Raw genomic sequence first — 13,017 nt, 5'->3', positions numbered from 1 at the left:
GAATCACTGTGCTGCACACCTGCAACTAACACCACACTGTATATTGACTAACTGAAATTTTAATAAAAACATAGAAAGAGGGCACCTGGGTGGCTCAGTTGGTTAAGCGACTGCCTTCCGCTCAGGTCATGATCCTGGAGTCCCAAGTCGAATCCTGCATCAGGCTCCCTGCTCAGCGGGGAGTCTGCTTCTCCCACTAACCTCTCTCCTCCCATGCTCCCTCTCTCTCTCAAATAAATAAATAAAATCTTAAAAAAAAAAAAAAAAAACTGGCCCGCCGCCTCTTGCCCATTGTGGGCATTCGGTGACATTGAATGCGCACATGCTGTCACCGCCGGGGAGGCGCTGTCGGGTCAGCGGAGTAGGCGGCCATGGGGAGCCTGTGCGGCCTGCGCCAGGCAGCGGGTACCTGGGCGAAACACTTTTGGTCACCTTTATGAACTTTGATAGCGTGCCCTCAGTGCCACCTTGGTATAATGAGATAAGAATTCTCATCAACTACAGCTACAAAAATATCCAAGTTGGAGTTTGGACCTGCAAAGGAAGTTATTTTTGGTTATATGAAAGAGGTTCTTCCTCATCTCTAAGACTTACCAGAAACTCTGATTTGAAGAGAATAAATGGATATTGTGCCAAGCCACAAGAAAGTCCAAAAGCTCCAGCCCTACACTTACAGCCACAGAGTGCCATTACACAAACCTACAAACTGGGAGAGGAAGATCCTGATATGGTCAGGCCGCTTCAAAAAGGAGGATGATATCCCAGAGACTATCTCGTTTGAGATGCTTGATGCTGCAAAGAACAAGAACCGAGTGAAGGTCAGCTATGCGATGATTGCCCTGACAGTGGCAGGATGCATCTGGATGGTTATTGAGGGCAAGAAGGCTGTCAAAAGAAACGAGTCTTTAACAAGCCTGAACTTAGAAAAAAAAGTTCGCCTGAGAGAAGAAGCAGCTCTGAAGGCCAAAACAGAGTAGCAGAGGTATCTGTGTTGGCTGGATTTTGAAATTGCAGGAATAATGTTGCCGCAATTAGCCTGTATTCAAAAATACGGTACGAGGATCCATTTCATAAAAGTATGGTTTGCACAGATTTGTAATTTCCCCATTCCTGATACAGTGGGACAAATAAATTTCTTTAAAGAAAAAAAAAAGAACTTAGACAAAATAAAATAAAATAAAAATGAAAGATAATATAAAGCTCAGAGGTGAAAATACCAATCGTATCTTTGTGATCCAGAAGCAGGGAATTATTTCTGCAGTAATACGAAAGACTCAGAAACCATTAAGATCAATAAAATTACTAGAACTTACTATATCAAAATTTGAAATATCTGTTCAACCAAGAGAGACAAGTATGAGGCTATTTGGCAGGTAATGGATAGGGAGAAGATCATTGAAATATAGAAATTTGGTAAAGATTCGTATCTAAGAATATATAAGAGATTCCTAAAAATATGAACAAATGCAGGAAAACTAATAAAAGTGCAGTTCAGCAAAGACAGGAAATAAGCAAATAATAAAGGGGCAACCCCAAAAGCTAACAAGTTAAGAAAAAAGACAGTTAAATTTTTTAGTAGTTGGACACTTAAAAAAAAAACCGGAATAGGTCATCATTCTACCAACCACCTCAATCATGACTTGCTGGCCAAACCCAGTCACTTCCCTATTTTTGTGCAGTCCATAACCTAAGAATGATTTTATGTGTTTAAGTGCTTGGAGGAAAATACAAAAATTAAAAAAAGAATATTTCATAATATATGAAAATTATTACAAGTTGTACTGGATTTTTAAAAAAATTTTAATTAGAAAGAAAAATATATTCTACATCAATCAGATTGACAAAAGCAAGTAACCATCCCAGAAAAATTCACAGGTCATAAGGTTATACTCACAGGACTAATCTTTGCCTCAATATATGGAGCATTCTAAGTTAGAGGGAACTTTCATTTTCATTCCTAAGAAAAGAAGCAAGTAAAATGTGTCATTTACATGAAAGAGAATATCAGACAATAGTTAAAAGTAATATATTTTCTCTACATGTGGAAACATGATGGTCTTAAATGCTTAGGGTTATGCTGAAAATAAAAAAAAAAAGGGGGAGAGAGAAGGAGAGAAAGAGAAAAAGAAAAGAAAACATCTATAGCATAATAGTATTTATAAAATTTTAAAACATGCATGTCTAAAACTCCATCATGTGCATTCAAACAAAATAGTGAATGACTTCCAGATCACACACTGTTCCAGATGCTGGAGATTATCACAGAGCAAAAAAGAAAGACAGAGTTTCATTCTTCTACATATAGCTGCCCAGTTTTCCCAGCACCATTTATTGAAGATACTGCCTTTTTTCCACTGTATATTTTTTCCTGTTCTATCGAAGATTATTTGACCATCGAGTTGAGGGTTTATATATGGGCTCTCTATCTGTTCCACTGGTCTATGTGTCTGTTTTTATGTCAGTACCATGCTGTCTTGGTGATCACAGCTTTGTAGTAAAGCTTGAAATCAGGTAACATGATGCCCCCAGTTTTAATTTTGTTTTTCAACATTTCCTTAGTGATTCGAGGTCTCTTCTGATTCCATACAAATTTTTTGATTATTTGCTCCAGCTCTTTGAAGAATACTGGTGGAATTTTGATCAGAATGGCATTAAAAGTATAGATTGCTCTAGGCAGTATAGACATTTTAACAATGTTTATTCTTCCAATCCAAGAGCATGGAATGGTCTTCCATCTTTCTGTGTATTCTTCAATTTCTTTCATGAGTGTTCTGTAGTTCCTCGAGTACAGATCCTTTACCTCTTTGGTTAGGTTTATTCCCAGGTATCTTATGGTTCTTGGTGCTCTAGTAAATGGAATTGATTCTCTAATTTCCCTTTCTGTATTTTCATTATTAGTGTATAAGAAAGCCACTGATTTCTGTACATTGACTTTGTATCCTGCCACGTTGCTGAATTGTCGTATGAGTTCTCATAGTTTGGGGGTGGAGTCTTTTGGGTTTTCCATATAAAGAATCATGTCATCTGCAAGGAGAGAGAGTTTGACTTCTTCACTGCCAATCTTTTATTTCTCTTTGTTGTCTGATTGCTGTTGCTAGAACTTCTAATACTATGTTGAACAAGAGTGGTGAGAGTGGGCATCCTGGTCGACCATTCTCTTACCCCGTACACAAAGATAGACTCAAAATGGATAAAAAAAAACCTCAACATGAGACAGGAATCCAGCAGAATCCTAGAGGAGAACATAGGCAGTAATCTCTTCAATATCAGCCACAGCAACTTCTTTCAAGATATGTCTCCAAAGACAAAGGAAACAAAAGCGAAAATGAACTTTTGGGACTTCATCAAAATCAAAAGCTTCTGCACAGCAAAGGAAACAGTCAAGAAAACAAAGAAGCAACCCATGGAATGGGATAAGATATTTGCAAATGACAGTACAGACAAAAGGTTGATATCTAGGATCTATAAAGAATTCCTCAAACTCAACACTCACAAAACAGACAATCCTATCAAAAAATGGGCAGAAGATATGAACAGACACTTCTCCAAGGAAGACATACAAATGGCTATCAGACATATGAAAAAATGTTCATCATCACTAGCCATCAGGGAGATTCAAATTAAAACCACATTGAGGGGTGCCTGGGTGGCTCAGACAATAGGCCTCAGCCTTCAGCTCAGGTCATGATCTCAGGATCCTGGGATCGAGCCCCACATCTGGCTCTTTGCTCGGTGGGGAGCCTGCTTCCCTCTCTCTCTCTGCCTGCCTCTCTGCCTACTTGTGATCTCTCTCTGTCAAATAAATAAATAAAATCTTTAAAAAAAAAACACACATTGAGATATCACCTTACACCAGATAGAATGGCCAAAATTAGCAAGACAGGAAACAACATGTGTTGGAGGGGATGTGGAGAAAGGGGAACCCTCTTACACTGTTGGTGGGAATGAAAGTTGGTACAGCCTCCTTGGAGAACAGTGCGAAGATTCCTCAAGAAATTAAAAATAGAACTTCCCTATGGCCCTGCAATTGCACTACTGGGTATTTACCCCAAAGATACATATGTAGTGAAAAGAAGGGCCATCTGTACCCCCAATGTTTATAGCAGCAATGGCCGTGGTTGCCAAACGGTGGAAAGAACCAAGATGCCCTTCAACAGATGAATGGATAAGGAAGATGTGGTCCATATACACTATGGAGTATGATGCCTCCATCAGAAAGGACGAATACCCAACTTTTGTAGCAATATGGACAGGACTGGAAGAGATTATGCTGAGTGAAATCAGTCAAGCAGAGAGAGTCAATTATTATATGGTTTCACTTATTTGTGGAGCATAACAAATAGCATGGAGGACATGGGGAGATATAGAGGAGAAGGGAGTTGGGGGAAATTGGAAGGTAAACCATGAGAGACTGTGGACTCTGAAAAACAATCTGAGGGTTTTGAAGGGGCGGGGGGTGGGAGGTCGGGGTACCAGCTGGTGGGTATTATAGAGAGCAAGGATTGCATGGAGCACTGGGTGTGGTGCAAAGATAATGAATACTGTTATGCTGAAAATAAAAAATAAATTAAAAAAAAAAAAGACAGAAACCCTCATCCTGGTAGAATGTACCTTGAATAGTGGACACTGAAAATTAACTAACTAAATTAAAGATAGACAGGGTAAGAGCTTCAGGGAATAACAGAGCAAGAGAACACCGAGCGAACCAAGGAGACGAGCGAACCAAGGAGATGAAGCAGCAGCAGCCAGTGAGATGGGAGGGAAATTCGAGGACAGCTTTTCTAGAAAGAGGGTGTGGCCAGTTGTGTAGAACTCTGCTGAGTGGGAATAGGAGGAGGACCCATAGCGACATCGGATGGTGTCACATGACATCACCAGTAAACACATCACGAGCACCCTCTCTGCAGCTGTGGGGCCAGCTCCCTGGAGAACCAGACCGTGACAAGACTGAGGTGAAATGGACACAGTGAGTATGTGCTCATCCTCCAGGAAGTGTTGAGGAACCTGCCTTCCTGAGGGAGGTGCATTGTTTAGATTTAATATGGGATTTACAGGATGTCTATTGGCTGAAGTGGAAGAGAGGTCAGTGATGACAGGAGGAGAAGACAATCTCAGGTGCAAAATACTCATGAAGAGGAGCAGGACCAGTGTCCCAAGGATGGGAATGGGAGCAGCCTTTGCATGGAGAAAGAGCATGTTGCCAAGATTCCAGAGCTGAGCACCCAAAGTGGACGCTGAGAGGAGTGGAGTTGGCAGAACTGGGGGCAGGAAAGTGAGAACGTCCCCACCCATTGTTTTTCTCTGTCGAATGTGAAGCAGGATACCGGCTATGACATAGTAGCTTTGGAGAATTATCTGTAGAGTTTCAGCCCCTCAAGCTGTGATTCTTTGGTTCTGGACACGATTGAGTTCAGATAAAGAAAGAAGTCTCAGGAGGTCATTTCCCTGACCCCACATCAGAACTTTAGGAGTTGGTAAGAAGGCTTTGTTCATACATGGACCTATGGGCACACTCTCACGTAATGGGCAATGACAATAGGATCCTGCAGGTAGAGGGACAATCATGATAGAGGAAAAGACCCTTCAAAAAGGTGAAGAAAGACTAGAGCCATCAAAAACCAAATCAGCTCATGCTCTTTAAGAAGTTCAGAAGACATCCAGATGCCAACAGATATATGAAAATTGGCTCAGCATCGCTCATCATCAGGGAAATCCGTACCACAATGAGACATCACCTTATACCTGCCAGAATGGCTAAAATCAACAACTCAGGAAACAACAGGTGTTGGCAAGGATGTGGGGAAACCGCAATCCTTAGGCATCGTTGGTGGGAATGTAAGCTGATGCAGCCACTGTGGAAAACAGTATGGAGGGCCCTGAAAAAATCAGAAACAGAACTACCATATGTTTCAGCAATTGCACTTCTGGTGATTTTCCCGAAGGAAATGGAAACACTAATTCAGAAAGATATCTGCTCCCTGTGTTCATTATGACATTATTCACCACGGTCAAGATCGGAAAGTTACCTAGGAGGCCCTCAGTGGATGAACGGATAAAGAAAGTGGGCCATATGTGATAAAGGTGTCAGATAGATAGATAGATAGATGATAGATATCCCCCTAGCCATAAAGGCAATCTTGCCATTTATAACAACTTGGATGGACCTTGAGAGTTGTTCTTGGTGAAGTAAGTCAGAAAAAGACAAACACTCTATGATCTCACTTCAAAACAAAACAAAATGAGTTCATAGGTGCAGAGAAGAGATGGGTGGTTGCCAGAGGTGGGGGGAGAGGAGATGGGAGGCAGCTGGCTGACTAGATGCGCAAAGAGGGTCAAAAGGTACAAGCTTCCAGTTACAAAATACATACATCGCAGGGTGTATGGCACAGCAGGGTGATCATGGCCAACACTACTCTATCATATATTTGAAAGTTGCTAAGTGGGTAGATATTAAAATTTCTCACCACCAGAAATAAATCTGTAAACATGTGTGGCCTTGGACACCATCTAGACGGATTGCAGGGACCATTTTACATTATATACAAATATCACATCATTTTGTTGTAAGCCTGGAACTAATATAATATCAGTTATACATCAAAAAAATTATCTCAAGCAAGACTTATTCCCTCTAGGGTGACAACATATTAGTAGGGCTTGAGGACAACATAGTGGGTCAAATTCAGCATTTTAAAACTGAGAAAGAATGGAAGAGATTAGACAAAAGTGAAAGATCAGGCAGGCACCTCATGGCTGCACATGTGTGTGCGTGAACCTTGTCCTCTTGCAGGACACAGTCTTTCAAGGAATACCGGTGGAGGCCATAGAAAGATGGAGAGCAGCAGCCCTTTGGAGTGCCCGGCGGGGGAGTCACTGGACCCCCAAGTCCTCTGACCACGCCCCTTCTTCCCACCTCAAAACCAATATCCACAAGATGCAATTTAGTCTCAGGTTCCTAAACACCTGTGCGTTGGCTTCTACACCTCACGTTACAATGGGAGCCACTTTCAGTTTTTAAAACCCCTTCTGAATTTTCTCTGGAACCCATTTCATTGTTAGAAAGCACAGCGAGAAATGGGGTGTGTCAGGGCTTTTCTCTTGCTGCAGATATTAGCTACCAGGTGGGCGTTTGCAAGTTGTGAAGGGGTGGGGCGGGGAAGCTGCAGGGGATGGTGGTGTTTTTGTGCGATCTACCAGGACTTGGGGGCTAGTTGTCTTTTTTCACTCCTATTTGTTCTTCACTGTTTTTCATACTGCATAGAAATATCCTTTGGGTTGTCTGAACTAAAGCACACAGATTCAGAAGCTAGATTTAGAAAGAAAAATGAAAAAATGTGTGTATGTTTCAAAGACTTTTTGCCATTCTGAATATTTCATCAGAGAAGGGAGAGCGGTTTAACGGTAATTCCTTCCCTTTTGCAAAGGGATCATGTTTTCCACAGAACTATTACCTTTTCTTATACTCATGCTGTCATATTTTCCATAATAAACATGATAAAATTCTAAATATGGCATCCTATTGATGATTTTGACTAACATGTCTACATTTTATTTTCTCTTTTCTTGAAAAAGAAATGTAGTAGCTTTGTTGGTATAACCTATTTATGCAAATTTCCATCCTGGTTACTCCATTAAAAAAAATGTTTTTAAGGACTCTGATCACTTATTGATTTTAAAACTACTAAAACATAGGGTATGTAGCTTTTATCTTTGCATCTCAGCAGAAGCAAAGAACTCCAGCCATGTGCCCACACCACCCGAGGCTGGCACTGCTCACCCAGCGGGCTGTGCCCAGTGTTTTCCTGGGGACCCCATGTGAACGTCAGTGGACTATGTACCCTTCCAGACTCCTGGAAGACACCTATCAGCTCAGCCACAATGACTGTGAAAATGTTATACTTAAAAATAACTGGAGGGCGCCTGGGTGGCTCAGTGGGTTAAGCCACTGCCTTCGGCACAGGTCATGATCTCGGGGTCTTGGGATCGAGTCCCGTATCAGCCTCTCTGCTCAGTGGGGAGCCTGCTTCCCCCTCTCTCTCTGCCTGATTCTTTGCCTACTTGTGATCTCTCTTTGTCAAATAAATAAATAAAATCTTTAAAAAAATAACAATAATTGGAAACCTTCAGGGCAGCAAGTTTTCTTCTAGAAATTGGGACAAATGTTCCGAGTCCAAGGGAAGGGAGAAGCAGCATTCAAAACAAAAATGTTAGCTATACTTTTGATGCTATGGGGGAGCAGAGGAAGAGGGATTCTTTTGGAAGATAAATGTGTCTGCAGGCCTTTAGGTTTTAGGATCTGGCACTGGATCCCCAGGCTTCAAATGCACTCACTCTGTCCTCCTAGACTTTTCTGAGATCCGTCTTTCCCCTGAAGGTGGCCGCTGAAAGCAGAGGCAGCTCCTTCTGACACAGACCCCCACATCACAGCTATTAAAGCATCCAGGGAGGTGGGGTTGTCCTTGTGCACTTCCACTCATACAAAATCTCCTTTTTTCTTGGCTGAAATCCATGACACAAGGACATATGGATACAGAGTCCCTGACTTCCGCTCAAGTAAGGGACGGTAAGGCTAGGTATTGAGAGGATAGGTAGGGAGAGACAGGTAGAGGGAGACCTCCAGACTCTCAGCATTCCCAGATGTGGAGAAACAGTCCAGACATGAGAGAAGGGAACACTTGTTTGTTTCCATGACAGTTATAGATAGTTACAAGTCCACCTTGTTCCTGCTAAATACATCATATTGATAAGCAGTTTACCAAGTTCCTTGGTCAGTTTCTTATAAAAGACCACAAAAGCCCTCAGTAGCAACCGATTTGGGACCCCTTAACTCTCCAGAGTTCTTTCCTTTCCTTTCTGCTCTCACCTTCATTAAGTAAACTTTTGCTTCATTTCACCCTTTTGGCCCCCTGAGATTTGTTCCTGGACTCTGTGAGACAAGAACCCTGAAACTGCACAACACTCTCACCTGCCACAACCATGCTGGAAATCTCAGACACTCATCCCCTGAATTTGATCACTGGAACTCTCCACTGGAATGAAACAGACTAATGACACATCAGGCAGCCATCCAGTCATCATGGCCTGTGACTCCTCATCACCCACAGATGATCCGTACCTGGAATCACAGCCTCTGAGCTACAGGCGTCCCCCCTCCTCATTCCCACAGCTTTTGCTCTCTGGGTTCATCAAGTGTCCCAGCTTCTGACCTTCCCTTGTCTGCAGCTTCTCCAGCCTTCTCTGGCCTCACTATTTCATATCCGTCTTATACCTCATCATCCATCGTGGAGACTACCCTCCTGTTTTCTGGATTCTATTCCACTTGTCTTCTCAACATCCTTTTGCCTGTGCCGTTAAATCCTCCCCTGCTCACCCTATCATTCAAAGGCCTAACCATGTCCACAGACACAAAGGTGTCCACAAGATACTCTTTTCTTCCTAGATCAGGATTGACCATATCTCATTTTCATCTCCCTGATAAGGTTCCATGCCCCTATGTGACGCATGGGCTACTTTAAATATGTGTGATGTTTCTCCAATCTCCTTCTGTCAATCTCTTGACTCTGAGTAGCAAGTCCACATTTTTTAATTTCACAAGTAAAACGTCACTATTAAGAATACAGATGTGCAGCATGTGCACTGCACAAAATCAACTGGTTTAGGGGCAGAGTGGAAACTGACATGCAGTCTGTGCTGGTACAGGGCTTCCTCAGTTTGTATAATTTGTCTGATGGGACAGAGAATGGTTGAGTGGTTGGTCCACCAAGATAGCTTCGTTTATCATGATTTATGCAGTTCTGCATGGGGCATGGCTTTCTTCTGACCTTCGCTTATCTCGCTCTCTCTCTCACACACACCCACACACACACTTCATTATTTCCACCCACACCTTGTTCTCTCTCATCTTAATGAAGGACAAACTTTTCTGCTTTAGATTTATCTGTACACATGTGTTCTCCATCTCACAACCTTGATTTTTCCCTAGAATCTCCCACCAGTATTTTTTCTCTTTCTCTCCTGGATCTTCAAGATTTCTCACATGGCTCATTTCCAAAATAATCCCAGAGCTGGGAAACGACTTTTGGTGTTTATAGCAGAATGAATCCTGAGCTAGGGATTTTCTGCACCACCAATCAGGTTAGAGGAGTTGAAAATAAGTTGAGGTGGATAAATTATTACACAGGAAAAAAAAAATATCACTCAATACTGTTGGGTCGGCAACTCCGGGAATGCAGGGGGAACAATTAAAAGGGCTCTCAGGCCATCATCTTCCAGGTCATTCTCTTCCTTTACCCATGACTCTCCCACCAGAAGGACGTATGCGGAGGACACATCACCATAAGTAAACTGATACTTATGCAGGAAACAGGAACATCCGGACTCCCCCTACCCTCCAATCACTGAATACCTTACTTTATATGGCTGTGAACCTATGCCTTGTCTGAACACAAATAAAAGACCGCTTGACCCCCTCCCGGGCGCGACTTCCCCAACTTTCCTCTCCAGAGTGGCGGAACCTCGCCTGAGGGAGCCTTTAATAAGCCTTGCCTTGCGCCTGTCTTGCCTGGTGCCATGTTATCTCTCCAGTAAAACCTTACAAATATGTTTTGAAAATGCATCACCAACATTGTCTTAACATCATGAGAATGGTTTGTGGCAGCTGAATGTGGGAACACAGAATCAGAGCAATAATGCTCTTCCTGTTCCATGAATACACTGACAACACTTAACTGCTGAAGTGTGTTAAGAAATAGGACACTCTGTTACAATGGGAGACAGAACTTGTGTGTGTGTTGTAGGGGTTGGGGGGAGTAAAAACGGATAAAATATGGGTTTTTAAACTCAGATCAATTGTAATTCCTTAGTCCCGAAATTCACTAGCTTTTCCTCAGTTTTTTATCTTCCTTGACCTTCATGTAGTATTGGACATTGATCATTATTCCCTTTCTTCTTGTTTGTTTGTTTTTTTAAGATTTTATTTATTTATTTGACAGAGAGAGAGATCACAAGTAGGCAGAGAGGCAGGCAGAGGGCGCAGGGGAAGGAGATTCCCTGCTGAGCAGAGAGCCCGATGTGCGGCTGGATCCCAAGACCCTGAGATCATAACATGAGCCGAAGGCAGAGGCTTTAACCCACTGAGCCACCCAGGTGTCCCCCACCTTTCTTCTTATTTGGCCCTCTCTCTTTGGGTTCAGGGACAGTTGTTACCTGCTTCTCTCTTTGCTGTGTGGTTACTCCTGGGAGACCCCAGCGTGGCCCTGATGGAGGAGTGGTCCTGAGCTTCCATCCTTACTTCCACACTACAACTCCAGCCACCACCTTTACGTAATGAAATCCCACTTCTGCATCTCTCCTTACAGTGTTCTTCTGAAGCAGTTCTGAATAGAAGCTACAAATGCATTTCTGTTAATAGGATTAAATCAACCAACCTGTGTTTCATTTCTAGTAAACAGGTCCTTGTGTTGATCAGGGGAACCCCCCACCAACAACAACCCATCTAAACGAGGATATCTCTTTCTTTTTGACAGTGACCTCACCTAGGACTTCTATTCCTGTAAAGGAATTCATTATGGCCAAGGTCTACCCCACTTGACTCACTGCTCTGTCTCTGTGAATGCAGCTTCCCTTCCACCTTCCTGGCCATATGTCATTGTCCTGATAGGACACAGTGTCTGGGAACCAGGTTAACCCCTGTGCTGGGGCATGGAAGTCTCTACAGATCAGCTAAAACAAAATAGACTCTCTGACACCATCTTAAGCTCATGTGGTCCCCTCAGACATATCCTTTCTGACTCCAATGGCTCCCTGAAAAGTAGGGCTTCTCCTTCCATTCTTATCACCCCATAGTGGACTAGAGCAGAAGTCTTCTTAACACTGCCACTTCTTCCATCCCTCGGGGTAGAATCTCACTGCTGTCAGATCAGCTTTCCCAGGGCATGGCCCTAATCAGGGAATTACCTTGTTCAGCAAAGCATTATGGCCGAAATCTTCTGATAAAACAACTTCCCTTTTTCTAAAACCTTCCTTTTTCCTAATCTACATGCTTACATCCTATTTTAAAATTCTTTTTATCATTACAGCCCCTCCCTTGTGCCAGAGTTGATTTCATGAAGCATAAACACATGCACAGTTGGAGTCCATTCTTCCCCACAAATTTTGAGCAAGAAAAGAGAAGGTTGGGTCAGTCCCTCTTTATGTGTAGGCCCTCATGGTAAAGATTTTCAAGTCAGCCGGAAACTGACACACAGTGACATCATCCGTCTCATGACTGTTACTCAAAGGATGTTTAAGAATAGCTTTGGGATGCCTAGGTGGTTCAGTCAATTAAGCATCTGACTCTTGATTTCATGTCATGATCTCACAGTCATGAGATTGAGCCCTGCCTTAGGCTCTGTGCTGAGTGTGGAGCCTGCTTCAGGTTCTCCCTCTCCTTCTTCCTCTCCCCTCCCCACCCCCTTAAAAAAAGGCTTTGACACAGGACAGAAATAATGAATGCTGTCAATTCTTCCTTGTGTGTTTCAAACAACAACAACAACAAAATGGCAACAACGGGACTATTTCTCTCTTTTTTTTTTTTAATTTTTTAAAAGATTTTATTTATTTATTTGACAGAGATCACAAGTAGGCCGAGAGGCAGGCAGAGAGAGAGGGGGAAGCAGGCTCCCTCCCTTCTGAGCTGAGAGCCCGATGCAGGGCTCGATTCCAGGACCCTGAGACCATGATCTGAGCTGAAGGCAGAGGCTTAATCCACTGAGCCACCCAGGTGCCCTATTTCTTTTTTTTTAATCCTTATATTGTGCCACTTACTTACATATATCATAGATCACTTCTATGACCTCAGCATTGTTTGGGCAGTCAGGGAGGTGGGAAGCATCCATCTTCTTATCACTAGTTGCTAAAGACCTGCAGGGCACAAGGCACAGTGAGGATACAGAGCTGCATTAGACAAAGATTTTATGCACAAGAATCTTACAGTATAGAATTGGGGAATATGACTATCATCCACATCAAATTTTCTCT

The 13,017-nt window shown here is 42.7% G+C and overlaps 1 pseudogene across 1 annotated transcript; it reads left to right on the top strand.

Annotated features, from left to right (window-relative positions):
- The first annotated feature begins 281 nt into the window (after positions 1–281).
- LOC309845090 (protein FAM162A-like) lies at positions 282–1,153 on the top strand (annotated as a pseudogene). The gene is made up of 2 exons (XR_014316548.1): positions 282–405; positions 543–1,153. The product of XR_014316548.1 is annotated as a protein FAM162A-like (transcript).
- The last annotated feature ends 11,864 nt before the right edge of the window (positions 1,154–13,017 follow it).

Source organism: Mustela nivalis, assembly GCF_964662115.1.
Source record: "Mustela nivalis genome assembly, chromosome: 12".
Classification (NCBI taxonomy): Eukaryota; Metazoa; Chordata; class Mammalia; order Carnivora; family Mustelidae; genus Mustela; species Mustela nivalis.
The sequence above is the reverse complement of the archived record's forward strand: the minus strand, read 5'-3'. Positions and strand labels throughout refer to the sequence as shown.